This window comes from Saccopteryx leptura, chromosome 3 (assembly GCF_036850995.1).
Source record: "Saccopteryx leptura isolate mSacLep1 chromosome 3, mSacLep1_pri_phased_curated, whole genome shotgun sequence".
Taxonomy (NCBI): domain Eukaryota; kingdom Metazoa; phylum Chordata; class Mammalia; order Chiroptera; family Emballonuridae; genus Saccopteryx; species Saccopteryx leptura.
Window position 1 is genome coordinate 104,197,381 of NC_089505.1, and position 13,926 is coordinate 104,211,306.

General features: G+C 46.3%; 1 protein-coding gene across 4 annotated transcripts in view; it reads right to left on the reverse strand.

Moving 5' to 3' along the window:
• The window catches only part of PTAFR (platelet activating factor receptor), a 36,971-nt gene extending 30,138 nt beyond the window's left edge, over positions 1-6,833 (reverse strand). For 2 of the 4 annotated variants that reach the window (XM_066375597.1, XM_066375599.1), the window contains exons 1-3: positions 6,722-6,833; positions 5,671-5,726; positions 1,730-1,821 (exon numbers count right to left, since the gene is read on the reverse strand). The gene's annotated coding sequence lies outside the window, so the exon portion shown is untranslated. The remainder of the gene's footprint in view (positions 1-1,729; positions 1,822-5,670; positions 5,727-6,721) is intronic. The other 2 variants (XM_066375598.1, XM_066375600.1) reach the window with 1 other exon arrangement.
• Positions 6,834-13,926: the final 7,093 nt, after the last annotated feature.

Genomic DNA, 13,926 nt, shown 5'->3' on the forward strand with positions numbered 1-13,926 from the left:
ATGTTAATACTGCTGAGGTTGAGGAACTCTGGACTATATCATCTAAATTCCTAAGAGTTTATATATTCAAGTTGGCCTAAAAACCTTTTTTGGGATAGTATTATGAGAAAAATAGAGGATTGCTCATTTAAGGAGTTGCCTTATGTTTGAATTTATTTTTAATTGTAAACTAAATACATAAATTTAATTTCAATTTCAAATGATGACAGATGATAGATAATAGATAGATAGATAAGATAGATAGATAGTCTGACACTTTCATAGTCTCAACTGCTATGGCCTTGTCAAGCCACCATGGACTAAGACCTGGATGCAGCCCCCCCCTCACTGGTCTTCTTGCTCCCACAGTCACACCCCTTTTAGTCTGTCTTCAGCACAGCAGTGCAGTTGAGCCTCTTAAATATCATATTACATCATTCTCCCACTCAAAATTCTCTAGTGGTTTCTATCTCACTTAGCAAAAAATTCAAAGTTCTTTAGAATGCCTGCAAAACCTGATCTCATCTCCTGCCCCTAGCTTCCCCCACTCTAGCCGGACTGGCTTCCTGTTTTCTTCAACACACCAGGCACACTCCTGCCTCAAGCTTTTCCCAAGTGTTTACTAACATGCCACCTTCTCAGTGAGTACTTTCTTCTTAACCCAAACAAATTGCAACCACGTCTGACATGTGCTAGGCCCCTACACTGCTTCATTTTTCTCCATAGCGCTTATTACAGCTAACATGCCATATATTTTACTGCTTTACTTTCTAAACAGAAAATATCATTTTTAAGAAGACACAATTTATAATGGCAAGGAAACTATCTTGGCAAATAATGATTTTTGGAAGCCAAAATGTGCAATTTCCTCTTGATGCAGGAAATTATAAGAATTATTGAAAAATAATTAAATAAGAACTATACGAAGGGGGGATAAATAGTGTTGGAAGGAGACTTGACGTGGGGTGGTGAACACACAATACAATATACAAATGTCCCTGGAAGGCAATAATAGCCCCTGACGAAAACCACTGATACAATCAAATGCTTACGTTATAGTATTTAATTAAGCCTGTATAATTTATAGTCCAATATCACCCGAATAAATTCAGTTTAAGAAGAAGAACTAGGGCTGGCACTGGGGTGTCCCGCCCTGGGGTGTCCGGCCCTGGGGTGCTGGGCCCTGGGCTGCGGTCTTGCCCACACACCCGGCTCCCACTACCCACAGCCTGGGGGCCTTGGGCTGCTCCGCTATGCGGTTCCAGACCCAGCGTGCAGTGTAGACTGGGCCTTCCCCGACCCTGCCCCTCCGAGTCGCCCTCACTCGGAGGGCGCGGGAACCTGCGTTTTCTGAGTAGAGCCCGGGTCCCGGGGTAGCCTTGCCTTCCTGCCTGGGCACACGGCAGAGCCCATGCTCACTCTTGCCCGAGGGAGGAGACCCTGACCTCGGGCTCAGCGGGGAGTGGGAAGTGGGGGCACAGGGTCCTCCTCAACACGGGATGAAACTCGACCTCCACGCGGGATCGGCACGCGCTGCTGCAGCAGGAGGACTGGGGGCTCAGAGAAAAGGAGGAGCTGGCGGGTTTGGAACCCAGCGGGCGCAGAACGCACGTGCACGGGTCCGGAGGCCGCACCTGGGCTGTGAAACTGTGCTTATTCGCGACCGGGATAAAACAAACAGAATGGAACCAACAATTTTGGAAGTCAGAGAAAAGGGAAGAAGCCACCAGCCCCGAAACTCTGTTAATACCTGGTGTTTAGGTGGAGCCTTCCAACAAATCCAAAGTGGTCCACACCGATTAGGTGCGTGCACCCTTATGCAATGGTTCAGGAGCCGCTTTCCTAGGCAAAGAAAAATACGATAACCTAAAGATTGTCATTAAATAATAAATATTGCCATTAAATAATGAGGTCATTAGTGGGTTTAGCTGCCTATGAACCCTACTTTCTCCCAACCCCCAAAACATTCAGAGAGAACCTCACTTTGCCCCTTCATAGGGTCTGCTGTGTATGATAGTTATTTCTGCTTTATTTCCCCACCACCACTTCCAGAGCCCAGTACAACTCCAGGGGCATAATAGGTGCTCAATAACTGTTGAAAAAGTTGACCTGTGAATCATAAAAAAATAATAATACAATTTTTTTAAAAATTAAAGAACTACATGTATAGATAATGTGATATATTCATCATGCATGAGACTTTCAATATTATAAAGATGTAAGTTCTTACCAATTTAATCTATGAGTTCAGTGCCAGTCCAATCAAACTCCCAATTAGATGTTAATAAAGTTGGGAGAGGTCACATAAATAGAGCACTTGAAAAAAATCCCAATTGGTTCTTCAAAGAACTTTATAAGCTGATTCTAAAATTCCAAATGAAAAATCAAAGATCCAAAAGTAGCCAAGACATTTTTGAAGTACAACAGGTCATATGAACAATAAGAACACATCATCAGATTTTCCCTATCGTATATCAAGTCTTATCATAAACTCACAGTGTTAAGTCATGGCAGTATTAACAAAAAGATAGCAAATGGCCTAAAGAAACAGAATAGAGATACCAGAAATAGACAGCACTCACATAGAAACTTGATACATTTGACAGAGTTGTCATTACAGATCATTAAGAGAAGAGTAGATATTGGTGCAAATCACTGGCTATCCATTAGGGGAAAAAATAGATCCCATCTTCACACTGTATCCAGAATTAAATTCCAACTGGCATAAAATCTAACTGTGAAAAGCAAAATATAAAAAGTTTTGAAAGAAAATGAGGAAGAATATAATTATGAACTAAAGGTAGGGAAATTTTTCTTAAATTAAGACATAGAAATCCCAAACAACAGGCTTGCTGAATAGCTTGGTTGGTCAGAGCATTGACTCGAAGCACAGAGATTACCGGTTCCATCCCCAGTCAGGGCACACACAGGAGCAGCTTGATGTTCCTGTCTTTTTCTCTCTCACTAAAATCAATCAATCAATCAATCAATCAATTACAAACAAACAAGGAAAAGTTGGATAAATCTGATCGCATAAAGTTTAAAACTGTGTATTTCGAAAGATACTACAGCCTGAGATGGCACAGTGGATAAAGCATCTACCTGGAATGCTGAGGTCTCTAGTTTGAAACTCTGGACTTACCTGGTCAAGGCACATACAAGAAGCAACAACTAGGAGTTAATGCTTCCTGTTTCCCCCCTTCTCTCTCCCTCTCTCTTCCCTCTAAAATCAATAAATAAAATCTAAAAAAATATATACTACAAAAATAGTGAAGAGGCAAGTCACAGACCAGGAGAAGATATTTGTAACACATGCATCAAAGAATTTTCAGGCATAATTTGAATGATATAAATATCTACAAAATAATAACTTAAAGACAGCCTAATTTTTAAAAAAAATAGGTCAAGGAAAGAGTAGGCAAGTCACAGAAGAAAAAGCCTGAAGACTAAAAAAAATTAAAATATGATCAATGTTTCAGGCAATCAGTTAGTATTAAAACAAGCAACCACCAGACTGGAAAAAATTAAAGTCTGCCAATTTTAAGTAGTGGAGAGGATGTAGAACAATGGAAACTCTCATAACACTGCTAAGAGGAGAGTGCAAATGGCACCATCATTTTGGAAATTAATTTCAAAATAAAATTGAAAATAAGCACATCCAAAAAAAAGAAAATAAAAAGAAAATAAGCACATCCTTCCTACATTCACTGGCAATATTAATATGTATTTGTATGCTTCTATAATGTAATTCTGCAAATATGTTAGAATGAACAGAGCCACATGCAATAACATGGACAATAAACACAATGCTAAACTAAAAAAGCAAAGTGCAGAAGGACAAATACAGTGTGATACTATTTTAAAACTTTAAGACATTATTACTGTTATGGACACAATACATATGCATCAATATATAAAAATACATTCAGCACGTGACTACCTCTGGGGAGAGGCAGAATTAGTGAGGTACACAGGAGCCTCCTATTAGAGCTACAATATTCTATTTAACTTGTCAGTGGGTATACAGGCATTTGTGTGTGTACACGTGCACGTGCATATGTGTGTAAACATGAGTCTGGAATTAGCCAAGACTATTTGGAGAATGAGAAGTCAAAAAATATGCCACGTTATGTACTAAGATGTTATAAATTACAGTAATTAAGACAGGATGGTATAAGCATAGGGTAGGCCAGGGGTCGGGAAATTTTTTGGCTGAGAGAGCCATAAATGCCACATATTTTAAAATGTAATTCCATGAGAGCTATACAATGACCCATGTACATTAGGCATTATCCAATAAAAATTTGATGTTGTCCCAGAGAATAGCTGTGATTGGCTCCAGCCACCCGCAACCATGAACATGAGCAGTAGGAGATGAATGGATTGTAATACATGAGAATGTTTTATATTTTTAATGTTATTATTTTTTTATTAAATATTTGTCTGCGAGCCAGATGCAGCCATCAAAAGAGTCACATATGGCTCTCGAGCCATAAGTTCCCAACCCCTGGGGAAGACAAATGGTACAAATGGACAAAATAAAGAAAGAGACACTGGAAGAGGGGGATTGCTACAAAATCTGAGACCCCTTTCTTGGGTGGCCATCCCAAATACTTGACAACCTTGAATCCTCAATTCATTCTCAATGTCATCAGCTGTTTCTCTCTCTGACCCTCTCTCACTCACTCTCTCTCTTTCCTTCTGTCATTTACTTATCCTCTCTCAAACTTTGGGGGTTGAATCCTAACTCTGCCACTTGACAGCTGGACCCCTGGAACCTCAGATTTGTCACCTGTAAAGTGGGGATGGCAGCCCCGCCTCACGATGAGATTAGGTCTGTGAAGGATTGTGTCTGGCAGCTAGTCCTCGGTCTCCTCTCTCCTCTCCCTCTTCTCTCTCAGCCTCTCCTTCCTCTGGCTGAGGCTGAGTCTCACATGCTCTCTCCCTGTCCAGCCTGAGCACATGTTCTATAGTAAAGTGAGCAGTGCTTGGGGGACAAGCCCCAGCTGACACAGGGGTCATGTCATTGTGTGCTGGAGCTTGAAAGGAAGCCTCAGGGGTGTGGCCACAGCTCTCAGGGCTCAGATAAGGGGGGTTCAGATAAGGGAGGGAGACCCAAGTCCAGGGGACTCAAAGGCTGAGAACTTCGGACAGGAGAGGACTTAGGACTTAGGTTGGAAGGAACCCAGGGGCAAACAGAGGCAGCTGCCTGTGTACCTGGGCACAGGGAGGGCACGGGAAAGCCTCAGAGACTGGCTCAGCTCTTGGAACCCTTCCACTAGAGCACCCTAGCACCGTTGTTAAAAGGGAGGTCTCCGACAGGTAAATCGGGTTTCCTCCAGAGAGCAAATTGGGTGGCCGGCGAATAGGATCGAAGGGCGTCTTTTCATTGTGTATTTTTTTATAGCTATTGAACTTTTAGTTTGCACATTTGTTACCTCTAAAAAGTAAAAGCAAACAAAAAAATTAATAAATAAAAAAGAGGTGGTCTGGCCTGTGGTGGCGCAGTGGGTAGAGTGTCAACCTGGGCTTGTCCGATCAAGGCACATATACAAGCAACAAGCAAGCAATGAACAACTAAAGTGAAGCAACAGTGACTGATACTTCTTGCTGCCCCACCCCTCTGTAAAATCAATAAAATCTTTAAAATAAATAAAGAAATAAAGAGGTGGACCCTGGTGTCGCATTTACCTATGTCTAAATCTCACTGCTGGCATATTGGGCAGGTTTCCAATCTCTCTCAGCCTCTATGGAAACACAGCTATTAGATAAGGCTGAGTATCTACTTCATAAAAATATTGTATAATTAAATAAGATAATACTTACAAAAGCATTAAGCATGTCTGACCCACAGTAGGCATATGATAAATGCTAGTAAGCTTTTTACAGTAACAGCTTGTGCTTAGTCCCAGGGCATAGGAAGCAGCATGGAGACCCTCCTATCATGCTCTGTGATGTGGCCAGGAGCCCTGGCTCTGCTCCGGGCTGCCCCGCAATGCACAAGCAGGCCAGGGCAGGGGAGGGCTGTGAGAAGTGGGGATGGTGTTGCTAACTGGACCCCGTCCCTGCCTATCCCCTGCCCCAGCTAAGCAGTAGCACCCCAGGATCTTGGGGACCTGTTTGGGGGTGAGGGGAGTTTCTGTGCTGTGTACAGATGGTTGCATAGGTGTGTGTGTGTGTGTGTGCGTGTGTGTGTGTGTGTGCACATGCGTGTGTCTGTGTGGAGTAGATTTGTTTGCAGTGAATGGAAGGCCTTCCATAGCTCACTGTGTCTATCACTACTGTTGCACATGTTGTGTGTCTTCTAGGACATATATTTCATCCTGTCAGTATGATATACATAACATGAGGGGATTGTGTTAGTTGTGACAGTTTATACATTACCTGTAGTGTAGGGTCATGGGTTGTATCCATGGATGTTAGAGTTGGTGGGTGTTGCGTGTTTGTGAAGTGCCAAGAATTATGTCTGTAGGTGACAAGGATGTATTTTGTGTGATATGAGGGAATGTTCTATCTGTTGGTGGTGTGTATGCTAAATGTTTATAACAGGTGAAAGGGTGTGTGCTGTGTCTGTTAGTGACAAAGGGGGATTGTGTGCCCGTGAATGGTTACTGATGACAGCTAAGTCAGATATAACCCGGCTCTTCAGACCCCTCTAGAGCCTGTCTAGCCTCAAGGATTCTGAGGGGCAGCTAGACAAAGCAGCCAATCCTGACCCTCACCCAGGCCACCAGCCTCTTACCTGAGGGACAGCAGGGACAGTGGTCTAGAAGGTAACAAAAAGAAGCTGTGGATATGTTGGGAGCCGCTGAGAGCATGTTCCCTGGAAGGCGTCTCAGGGAACTCAGGAAGCTGGGCAGGGAATGAGGAGGAGAGAGACGGCAGGCCCAGACCTAGGTGTGTGACTCACGTTCCTCTATGCTCCAATCCCAGTTCAGCAGCAGCAAGATAAAGAATTAAGGGACGCCTGCCTGCTGGCCTTGCCAGATGATCAGAGCATGAGTCCAAGAAGCCAGCTCCTTGAATGGGGCCTCAATCCCAAGGTTACCAGGAATACTGACATCCAGCCAGGGAGTCTATTTCTGCTCAGCCAACAACACAAGGCTGGTCCCATCCAATGGGTACCCTTTCTAGGAGGAAAGGCTGGGCCTGGGCTAGCAGAGGAGGGAGAAACTGGGTCGCTTGAGGGGAAGATGGATTGTGACCTAGGGAAGGTCCCAGCCTTGTCCTCAGGAGCCCCTGGTCTGAAGGAGAACACAGCCCTGTCCTCAGGAGCCCAAGTTTCAATGGACACAGTTACATCTATCTACAGTGAGCCCTCAGCTGATGAAAAAAGCCCAAAGCTGCAGTTAGAAGTTATCCCTGTATGGCCTGACCAGTGATGGTACAGTGGATAGAGCCTCAACCCAGAGCACTGAAGTCGCTGGTTCAAAACTAGAGGTTGCTGGTGTGAAACCCAAGCACGGGGTCACTGGCTAAAGCATGGGGTCCTCAATTGGACCCTGGGGTCATCGGCTCAAGCATGGGGTCACCAACTCAATCCCAGGGTTGCTGGCTCAAACGCAACGTCTCTGGTTTGGTCTTTGGTTAAGTCACATATGAAAAGCTATCAATACACAACTAAGTGGAGCAACAAGTCAATGCTTCTCTTTCTTTCTCTCTCTCAAAAAAAAAGAGAAGTTACCCTGTATGAAGGGACACACAGCCAGTCTTGCACACAGGAGGCCACCATCCATTGGGTCTGACATAGTGACATAACCTGCCCACAGGGCCCCCAACCAAGGAAGAGACAGCCCTGCCTGCAAGGACGCCCAGTCTGCTGGTAAACAGAAAATCCTGCCTTCGGAAGCCACCTCATCCAAGGGGGAGACACAACCATCCCTGCTCTGAACCCTCAGTCTGAAGGAGAAGAGAAATCCTTGTTCTGAGGAAATCCACTGTCTGAGCAAAGCAAAGGACAACAGTTCAGTCCAAAGCCTAGGACTCCAACTTTGAGTATGCTGCACTGAAAGTTACTCCTTGTCTCTACCTCCAACTCACCCCCACCACAGACTTGATTGGGCTTAACAAGAAGCATAGGTGTTAGGCCACAGAGGAAAACAAATGAAGCTATGGCATAGGTGGACATTCTAAAATACCAGCTCTAAGAATCCACTGGATTGGAGTTTGCTGTCTCCAGTCTTTAATTTGAGCCCTCCATTGAGCCTCTCTAGCCTCAGGTTCCTGGGTTGGTAACAGCAATACATACTCCCTACATTATTATACCTTGTGTGATAGAAACTCAGTAAATGAAAATCACTTTATTTACCCAAGCTCCTGCCTAGTGTCCTAGAATTGGGGTATCAAATCCTTTCTCCACATCAGTTGGAGAATGTGTCAAAATGAAGGTTTAAAAAAAGGAGTTTCTGGGCCCTGGCCGGTTGGCTCAGTGGTAGAGTGTCGGCCTGGTGTGCAGAAGTCCCAGGTTCGATTCCCGGCCAGGGCACACAGGAGAGACGCCCATCTGCTTCTCCACCCCTCCCCCTCTCCTTCCTCTCTGTCTCTCTCTTCCCCTCCTGCAGCCAAGGCTCCATTGGAGCAAAGATGGCCCGGGCGCTGGGGATGGCTCCTTGGCCTCTGCCCCAGGCGCTGGAGTGGCTCTGGTCGCAACAGAGCAACGCCCCAGAGGGGCAGAACGTCGCCCCCTGGTGGGCGTGCCGGATGGATCTCAGTCGGGCGCATGCGGGAGTCCGGTCTGACTGTCTCTCCCCGTTTCTAGCTTCAGAAAAATATATATATAAAAAAAAGGGAGTTTCTCAGATTCTGTGTTGAGAGATTCTGATCCAGCAGTGCTGGAGGTGGGGCCACAAGTTAAATGATTTTTTTTTTTTAAGTAAGAGGAGGGGAGACAGTGAGATAGACTCCTGCATAAGCCCCAGCCAGGAACCACTCAGCAACCGCTGTCTGGGACCAACGCTCAAAGTGAGCCACTGCCTGTGGGAGGGGAAGAGGGAGAGAAGGGGAAGAGGGAGGGGAAGAGAAGCAGGTGGTTGTTTCTTTTGTGTGCCCTGACTGGGAATTGAACCCAAGACATCCAAACCCTGGGCCAACGATCTACCACTGAGCCAACTGGCCAGGTCCTAAATGAATTTTTAACAAGCACCAAGGTAGGTGGCCCAAACTGCATAGCAGGCTTGGAGGGACTCTAGAGCAGGGGTCTCAAACTCAACTCAGCATGTGGGCCGCAGAGCAAGATTACAGCCCTTCGGCGGGCCGCACTAGGTCTACAAAAGGCAACTGTTACGCAACACTTTTCTCACTGCAGTTGAAAACAAAAAAATTCAGTACAACAAGCACAATCGTACATGCAGTTTACTCAGTGTCACAAAACGACCAGAAACTGTAGTTCGCATCACAACTGCTGTTAACTAAGCTAATATCTAGCTAGGATGCTAGAGAAATGAAAAATACAAGTAGGCCCCTAGGCTTACTTAATTTTATCCAAAATATTTTGAACTTCGTGGATTAGTCTGCGGGCCGCACAAAATTGTTCGGCGGGCCACATGCGGCCCGCGGGCCGTGAGTTTGAGACCCCTGCTCTAGAGGAAGCCAGGGACTGGGGAAGGAGAGTTCAATTACCTGAGGGCTCTTTCTAGCTATGCTTACCTACCCCCCACCCCCAACCCTAAATAAGGGCTGCCCACTGAGTCACAAGGTATGGAGTGAGGATATTGGCACCTCTGACAGAGTCCCAAGCTCTAGTCACCCCCTGCCTCATGGAGGACTGGCTCTTCCTGCCTGGTGTTCCAGTGCTGGCTGAGTTAACCTGGGAGCTTGTTAACATTCCAGCCGTCTCCCCACCACATGCACCCCACCCTGAATCCTGGGTCTGAATCTTCAGGGTCAGCGGAGAATGTCTTTTTAACAAGTTTCCCAGGTGTCTTCAATCCTCTGCTCTTTCACCCAATTCTTGGAACTGGGACCACCAGGCTGGAGGGGGGGGGCAGGGAGCAGTCTTCACTGAGCACCCTGCTGTGCCAGGCACCTGGTTTCCTGATCTCTATACACAGGGCAAAAATGTAAGGAAACTGAGGTTCCCAGAAGTTTCAAGACTTCAGTCTATCTGACCTCAGACACAGCCTATATCCTCCATTTCCAAGGTTTATTCTTTCCACAATCAACAGAATTTCACTAGTGTTCATGGAACAAGAATGAGTAAGGTTTTTTTATCCTTGTTTTACCAAAGAGGAGGAAGCTAAAGTCCAGAGAGGGGAAGTGACTCGCCAGGATTACCAAGGTAGTGAGTGGCAGAGCAGATTCTGAGAAAAGTAGCTCCAAGCCCATTCTGTGCCCGGTCCACAATACCCTGAACCAGAAATCCCCACAATTCCCAGTTTCCCTGGTGAGAAGTGCTTAATAGCCTCCAGCAGGGGGGCGATGAACCTAAGTGCTATGATGGCCATGGGGGCTCGGGCGGAGGGACAGGAAACGGACAAGGGCAAATCCTGCTTCCCCGAGGTTCCACCCTCAGGCAGGCCCAGACTCATCTGCAGCCTCCCACACACTCCCACGTCCATGGAGGCTTCAAGGAAACCAGAGGGGCCAGAAGGTGTGGCTGGGGCTGCCCTAGGCCGCTGCTGAGAAACCACAGCCAAGGGGTGGGAAGTTGAGGGTGGAGGTTCAGGTGACTTGATTGCCAAAGGCAATGACATGCTTTAGGTGGCTAAATCCCACTTTACATAGGAAGCAGAGGCTCAGCATTGAAGTCTCTAGGCCAAATGCCAGGATTCTAACCCTACCTATTCACCTGGGACTAGTAGTCCCACAGGCAGCAGTTGGGTGCCTAATAGCTGATGCAGGTGTGTTTGTGTGTGTGTGTGTGCGTGCATGTGTGTGTGTGTGCGTGCATGTGTGTGCGTGTGCGTGCATGTGTGTGCGTGTGCGTGCACGCGCGCTGGCCCTCTGCTCCATTATTCATAACAAACCACAGGAAGAAGAGTCAAGTGGCTCACCCAGCCTTTCAGTCTCTCTGGGCCCTGGCACTCCTCCAGCAAGCCTTTCGTGCCCAAAAAGCCCCTTAACCTACTCACAGATGAAGGACTGGAGAAATTACCACAGTGATAACCCCACCCCAGAGGCACCTTGACTAATGCTCTGTCAATTCCAAGCCCAATGCACAACCTTCTCCCAAGTCAACACGGAAAACATTGCCCTGAGCAGGGTAGATAATAGGCTGGGGCCACTGCTAATCTTCTGAGCTGGTCTGCAGCTAAAAGGTGCCAGAAGGGAAATGGGAAGGCTTTGATCTATCTGGGAAAATAGGATGTCATGGCTGAAACCCAAGTTCCTTAAAATAACCTTCTGATCTCCCTGGTCTCATTTCACTAGCTTCTCTGCTCCAGGCAAGACAGAGGACGTTCAGTTCAGTTCCGCTAATGGGCTAACCTCTGGGTCTTTGCACTTGCTGTTCCCTCTGACTGAAACATCCTTCCCTCAAGTTCTACCCACATACTTAGTCGAACCCAGGAGTCAATCCCCCTGTCTTCCTTCATGCCAACAAGACTTAAGTGGAAACAGTAGATGCCTAGCTGCAGGGACAAGTCCTGGTCCATGGCCTGCCCATTCTCCTTCAGTTTTCCCAAATTTACCATTAGAGTAGCCGTGTGACCATTTCTGGCCAGTGATGTCTTTGAGGGACAATGGCCTTCCAGATGAATTTTCTCTGCCTGGCAATTGGTACCATGTGTGGTGCTGCCACAACCTGCTATGGAATTATGTGACTATGAGACAAGCCCTCCAGAGGGGACGGAGGGGAAGCACAGGAAGAGCCTGGTTCCCTGGTGGTACTGTTGAGCCCATGAAAAAATACCTGGAAGTGCCTGCCACGAGACTTCTTGTGAGAGCAAATATTCCTTGTAGCTGTAAACATTCCTAACTGATGCATTGGCTTCTGGGTTCCAACTTTAAAAAGGTCACTTCCTCCAGAAAACATCCCCTAATTGCTAAGAATGGGATCAAAGGCCCTCTCCTCAGAGCAATGAGCACATGGTGACTTTCAGGATCTCTGTACCTGTCCATGAACTGTGTACTCAGCAGACTGTGAGGTAAGCAGCAGGGGCCCCAAGGTATTCACCATTTTATTCCTAAAGCAGTACACTTGTTGAATGAATAAGCATACCATAGCTGATTGCTGGTACAACCTCCTGAGGACAAAGCCTGGGCCTGGTTCTCACAAGCTCACAATTGAATCATGGCCACCACATAATCTCTAATGACAGGTGGTGTGTAATACACACACATGCTGGAGTGAGGTGGGTATCCCTTGCCTGACTAGGATAGCTGGTGCTCCCGACAGAACAGTCTGGAGCCTGATCAGGTGGTGGCACAGTGGATAGAGCATTAACCTGGGACACTGAGGACCCGGGCTCAAAATGCTGAGGGTGCTGGCTTCAGTGCAAGCTCATCTGGTTTGAGCACGGGTTTTCCGCTTGAGTGTGGGGTCACCGGCTTTAGCATGGGATCCTAAACATGACCCCATGGTTGCTGACTTGAGCCCAAAGGTTCCTAGGTTCCTGGCTTGAAGCCCATGGTCACTGGCTTGAGCAAGGGGTCACTGGCTCGGCTGCAGCCACCCGGTCAAAGCACATATGAGAAGCAATCAATGAACAGCTAAAATGACACAACTATGAGTTGATGCTTCTCATCTCTCCCTGTCTGTCTGTCCCTGTCCCTCTCTGGCTAAGAAAAAAAAGAAGTCTGGATTACCTCATGACATGTATCACTCCGCAGGGTGACACCAGTTCTGTCTCTCTGCCTCGGTCCAGTTTTAACCACCACCACCCCCCCCCACCTCCATGCTCTAATTCATCAGTAGTGGGGCTGCGCTCTGCTGCACTTAGGACAGTACAACACCAGAGCTTCTGCCCCCTCCCATAGGGAAGCATATCAAATTGCAGTACCTCTTGATACTACAAGACATTGTGCCTTGTCTCATCCGCTAACACTGTAAAAAGTCTAATTTCAAGTCACCCACATTTTAGGTGTCATCTCTGCATTTCTCACCTCATGTATCTCTGCCAAGAGCTGATCCAATCCTGTCTCTCTCAGCCAGGACATTTGAGTATGTACAATAAGCTGTGTGTTTTCATACATTATGCATTTAATTCTCAAAATGATCAGCATTTTCATTTAACACAGAAAGAATATTGGCAATAGCCATGGAGCACTGTGAAGCTACCTTATGTATGCCATAGCTAATCCTCCCTAAAAACTGACACCGTAATCTATATTCCCACTGTGCAGATAAATAACAATCCTGGCCAGGTAGCTCAGTTGGTTAGAGTGTCATCCTGTATGCCAAGGTTACAGGTTCCATCTCTGGTCAGGGCATGTATAATCAACCAATAAATGCATAAATAAATGGAATAAAAAAGTGTTGTCCCTCTCTCTCTCTCTAAAAATCTATTTAAAAAAATAGCCTGACTAGGCAGAGGCACAGTGGACAGAGCATCGGACTGAGATGCGAAGGACCCGGGTTTGAAACCCCAAGGTCACCAGCTTGAGCACGGGCTCATCAGGTTTGAGCAAGCAAGGCTCACCAGCTTGGACCCAAGGTCACAAAAAAAAATAAAATAAAAATAAAATAAACTAAGGTTTAGGCCTGACCTGTGGTGGCACAGTGGATAAAGTGTTGACCTAGAATGCTGAAGTCACCAGTATGAAACCCTGGGCTTGCCCAGTTCAGGCACATATGAGAAGCTATCAATGAACAACTAAAGTGAAGCAACTATTCTCTTGCTTCCTCTCTCTTTTTCCCTCTCTAAAATCAATAAATAAATTTAAAAACAAACAAAACTAAGGTTTGGCAAATAAGTGGCAAGCAGCCATAACTCCAAAGTATTTCCGGGTTGGACCAACCCAGACAGGTACCCATCTTGGAATAATACCTGAAGAAGATTACATCAATGG